We start from the raw sequence: 6,007 nt of genomic DNA on the forward strand, positions 1-6,007 counted from the left end.
GTCGAGAAAAGAACTGTGCATGGATTTCAAATGTTTTTTTGCAACAATACTATGCTGATCTTTCAATTTCATTTTCCAAGAGCTTCCTTTACCGTGTCATTACAGTATGGGAAGAGTCTTCAGTAGCAAGCTTCTACTGCCCCTTGTCATGACAGGCTATGACATCAAGAATCAAAAGTCATGTTTATTACAGAACGTGAATTGCAGTGGCCAGAACTGGAAATATGTGAGTAGTGGAGAAAAAGCAAGAATCGAACAAACAAAAGGTTAGAAATACACACAAGCCAGAAGCTCGTCTATGGAAAATTCTTTCCAAATCTTACAGCTCAAATGAGCAAGAAGCTTGACACAAGTTTTCCTAATTTTGCACTAAGCACACACTTTTTTTTATTTTGCTGCATTATCATAAAGAGTAATGCTAAAGAAACTTTTATAACCAATAAGCACAAAAAACAAATTTCCATCATTTTAGTGGAAGCATTCCCTTTATTTATAAAAATAAAGTCGTGGTTTTATGAAGAGACATCAAAGAATAGGGAGGCTGGATATTTGACTCAGCGGTTAAGATGCCACTTGGGATACCTGTGTCGCATATTGGAGGACCTAGGCTCAAGGTCTAGCTCCACTCACCTGCAGTTTCTTGCTAATGCACACCCTGGCGCTGTAGGTGATAACTTCTGTGGTCGAGTCCCTGTCATCCCCAGGGGAGACCTGGATTGAATTCCTATCTCCTGGTTTGGTCTGGCCCAACCTTGGCTGTTGTAGGCAGTTGAGGAGTGAAGAAATGGATAGGAGACTTCTCTCTCTCTCTGTTTCTTTGCCTTTCAAATAAAATAAACACATATTTTTAGGTGGCAAAAATATACCATTTTTTCAGGGAATTAAAGTATTTTTATGTTTATTAGTTTTTTATAAATTTGCAATTTTCTGTGATTTCTTCTCTTATTCTAAATAAATATTCATTTTTGAACATTTTAGCATCAATGGATTTCTAGTCTTTTTCTTAAATCATCTCTCCTAATTTTTTTAATCTTCCGACTATACAAAACCTGGACTTCCCTTCTCATATCTCACTTTAAAGAAAGCAATGAAAATCAATATTCTTTAAATGGTAAAGGAAATTACTGCTTTTGATTGGTTCTAGAAATTTCCAGCAAAGCTATACTACATAAATACAAACAAAATAAAGGCCTTTTCAAAAAAAAAAAAAAAAAAGCAGCAACCAAAACTGAGAAACTTTGTCACCAACAGACATACATTTAAAATATACAAAGGTATTTTTTAAGACAGGAAATGATCCCAGATGGCCTCTTAGAGATGTAAGAAGGGATAAAGAGCAGCAGAAAGGACATTTGCCTCTGTAGAGCAATCATCGCCATCATCATCAGCACTATCACCATCATCACCACCATCACCATCATCACCACCATTATCATCATCACCACCATCACTACCATCAACATTATCATCATCACCATTATTATCACCATCATCATCATCTCCACCATCATCATCATCACCATCATCACCACCATCACCATCATCACCACCATCACCATCATCACCACCATCACTACCATCAACATTATCATCATCACCATTATATCCCCATCATCATCATCTCCACCATCATCATCATCACCATCATCACCACCATCACCATCATCATCACCATTATCATCATCACCACCATCACTACCATCAACATTATCATCATCACTATTATATCCCCATCATCATCATCTCCACCATCATCATCATCACCATCATCACCACCATCACCATCTTCACTATCATCATCATCATCTCCACCATCATCATCATCATCAACATTATCATCACCATCGTCATCATCATCATCTCCACCATCATCACCACCACCACCATCATCATCACCATCATCAACACCACCATCATCACCATCACCATGGCCATCATTACCATCATCACCACCATCACCATCTTCACTAACTGCTGTCACTCAGTCTGTGCACACATAGGGTGGGGCAAGCTCCCCTGTACCAGCAGCTCTCGTTCGATCTCCAATCTGCTTGGTTATCTGTGAGCTCCAATTTTTCCTTCCTAGGTTTAAAATCCAGCCTATGAATCACCTACTGGTTCATCTAGAATTTTAGTATATCGAATACATTAAGACAAGTGTCCTCGTTATAACGTGAGGCTGCTCGTAGACCAATGAGGGCTTCTTACTTTTATTCAAGTTTTCCTGAAGGCCAGTACTGAAGAGTTACCACTCTTCCTAAATGACTTGTGCATTCTGCATTAAATACATTTCTAGATAATGAGTACTTTGTGTTATTGTGAATTGTAGTTTAATATTTGAATATGTTTTTGAATTTACTTTTATTGCCATAAAACAAAGCTATTGCTTTGTGCTTAGGTTTCTGGCTTAGCTTCCTTATTAATTTTCATAATTGCATATTAATCCTGTTGAGATTTCTATTGAGATAATCATTTAATCTGAAAGTAATGACAGTTTTGCTTCTTCTTTTTCAGCATCAAGAACTTTTTTATTTTTAAAAACAAGAAACGTTGAAATGTATTAAGTATATTTTCTGCATGTATTCAAATCATCATATATTTTTCTCCTTTGACCCACAAATGTAATGGATTATTCAATAAGCTTTCTGATTTGAAACCATTCTTGAATTCCCTGAATAAACTATATTTGGTATAGCTAGTTATTTTTAAAAATAAGCAGTCAGTAAAACTTTTTTAATGTTTTACTTATACATATGTATGTGTATGCATACATGAATATTTTTCTTATATTTCCCTTACCAGCTATAAACTTATTAAAATTAATAGAACAAGTTTTAGACAACATTTTTTCACGGTAAAAAATTGTGCAAGAATTGTTTATTGCTATAAAACTTGATAGAACTAACTTATAAGGCCATCCAAAAGTGGACTTTTAAAGGAAGAATATTTTTGATTACCTTTTTCATTTTTTGATGGCTATTGTACATTTAGAGTGTCTATTTATTTTTTTCCTAATTTTGACAATTCATACCTTTATCATTTTTTGTGCATTTCCTCGAGGTTTTAAATTTTATTGACACAGATTTTTTAAAGAATTTTTCTTTATTTGAAAGTCAGAGGGAGGGAGAGACAGAGAGAGGAAGAAAAGAGAGTGAGAGAGAGAGAGATTTATATGCTAGTTCATTCCCCAAATAGCTGCAACAACTTGGTCTGGGCTAAGACAAAGCCAGGAGCCAGGAACTCCATCACGTTCTCCCCCATGGGTGACAGGGACCTAAGCACTTGAGCCATCTTCCATGGCCTTCCCAGGCGCATTAGCAGGGAGCTGGATTGGAAGTGGAGCTGCCAGGATTTGGACCGGTGCTCTGATAAGGGATGCTGGTATCACAAACCATGGCTGAAACCCACTGTGCCACAATACCAGCTCCTGATGTAGAACTTTGTAAAGTCTTGAAAAACACGAAACTCTTGATTTTGTCATGATACCTTGTTTATTTAGATGTCATTTCCCCTTTGCCCATAGATAAGTCTTGCTAAAGATTCATTGTATTTGTCTTAGAAATAATCAGGCTCCATCATTTCTATTGTACACTTTATCCCCTTTTTGCCTTAGATAAAAGTGTCTGTTAACTGTCAACTGGGACACATGGCTGAAACCCAACACTTCCCAGTCTGTTTGCAGTCCGTTACCGTCATGGCAGGAGGCTCCCGCCAATGAAATGCAGGAGGAAACGACACGTCACAGCACTTGTGAATTCTTTCCTTGTTGAGTACAGATATATTAGTACGACCTTATTTATAAGGCTGTTAAAATTGCTTGCTTCCTGCTTATTTTTATCTACTTGATCTTTCAGTTTCAGAAATAGATGTCTGACATTCTTCCCCAGCTAAAATTGTTTATTTCTCCCTGGTTGCTTTATATATTTTGAGACTCTATTTTTAGGTGCCAACATGTGCGTGATCATTGCATTTTCTTCACGTATTTCTTACGTGTTTAAGAGACAGAGAGACAAGAGAAAGACAGATCACATGTACTGTTTCCTTCCCCCCCAAATACTTGCAACAGCCAGGATTGGGCTGGGGCTAAAGCTGGGAGCCAGGAAGTCAACCCAGGCCTCCCACAGGCATGGCAGGAACCAATCACTGAGCCATCACCACTGCTTCCCAGGACATGTGCTGGCTGGAAGCTGGAGCCGGAGGACAGCTTGACCACGGGGCTAAATACCCACGTCCTCTTTGCTGCTTCTTCTTCTTTTTTTTTTTTTTTAATTGTCTTTCCCTCTCGTGTAGCTTGCACTTTAAATTTTGTGTTTTTTTTTTTTTAGAAAAGATTTATTTATTTATTTGAAACAGTTATAGAGAGATGGAGACACACACACACACACACAGAGAGAGAGAGAGAGAGAGAGAGCACTCTTTTATCTGCTGGTTCACTCTCCAGATAGCCACAATGGCTGGGGCTGGGCCAGGCCAAAGCCAGGAGCCAGAAACTTCTTCAGGTCTCCCACATGGATTGTAGGGGCCAAACAACGTGGGCCATCTTTCCAGGCCAATAGCAGGCAGCAGGGTCTGAAATCGAACAGCTGGACATGAACTGGCGCCCATATAGGATGCCAGCCCTGCAGGCAGCGGCTTTACCCACTACACCACAGCACCGGCCCCAAATTATGTTTTATTTAATACAAAAATTGCTCTGCTGTTTTTGCGTTGATCTGCAGTTTTCTTGTTCTTATTCTCAATTCTTATGACCATAATTTTTGTTTTAGGATTTATTTATTTATTTGAAAGGCAGAGTTGCAGAGAGGCAGAGGCAGAGAGAGAGAGAGAGAGAGAGAGAGAGAGAGAGAGGTCTTCCATCCGTTGGCTCACTCCCCAAATGGCCACAATGGGCAGGGCACCTGTCCATGGTGGTGGGGGTGGGGAGGCATCGGGCCACTCTGGGAGGACAAGGGGGTCCTCCCAGCGCGGTGCCCTGGCTCCGTGTCTGTCCCCTCGCCAGAGTCTCCAGTGTTTCTTGCTCCTCCATTCAAGCAGGCATTGGTGGCGGCTGTGTGACCCGCAGGTGGTGTGCTACCCTGCTTACAGGCAGGTAGAAAATTCAAGGAGGATGCCCCGGGGTGATTGACATTCCTACGGGATGAGGTGGGACAATAAAAGGAAAACACCCAGTTAAAACTCACAAGTTGCCTACTTCTGGAATTTTCCACCCAAGAATTTTGCACCTTAGTTGACCTTGGGTGAACGAAACCTTAGCAAAGTGAAACTGATGAGTACAGCGACAGTGGCAGCGGGGAGATTGTATTTATGTGAGGCTTAGGAGGAAGGGTGGGCAGCCTGACCCCCTCTGGCTGGGCGCCGGGACCTCGGCAGGGGGTGGTGCACATTCAGGGAGGGCATGTGCAGTGGGAGGGGTTCAAAGCCCAGCGCTCCCAGTGAGACGCCTGGGTGTGGCGCCCACCCAATGCGGTTCAGTGTCTTCCTGGTGTTGATGGCTGGCTCATAGGGACTGTGCCCCTTGGAAGACAGCGCCAGGCACCGTGGGAAGCGCCCCGTGAGTTGGCTGCCAGTGTCAGGGCATCGCCCAAGGCATCCTAAGGACTTTAGTTCATTTTCCGCCCACTACGTGGGATGGGCTTTACAAAGCGGCATCCCAAGTTGGTGGCCTGACAGGTGAGCGCCGTGACAGCTAGAGGTACACACACCTCCGAGGCTGCCCACTGAGCCCGCCTGACCACCAAGCTTCCTCCAAGGCAGGGAGCTTGACCCAGGTCTGTGAACTTAGAAGAGAAAACAATGCCGTCCCTGTTCTCTAACCTCTGCCGGAACCTGAGCGTTTCCTCCCAGCAGAGCGGGAGTGTGGCAAACACACGCGGCTTTTGTTTTTCCTTGGTTGGGGGGAATCACAGGTGTTTTCACCCACGCTCCAGCTCCCCCAGGCTGCCCTGCCTGCCATTGGCATTCGGAGCCAGTGGCAGCTCTTTCTCCTGCTTCCAGATCTTGGGGAGAG

Source organism: Lepus europaeus, chromosome 17 (assembly GCF_033115175.1).
Source record: "Lepus europaeus isolate LE1 chromosome 17, mLepTim1.pri, whole genome shotgun sequence".
Lineage (NCBI taxonomy): Eukaryota > Metazoa > Chordata > Mammalia > Lagomorpha > Leporidae > Lepus > Lepus europaeus.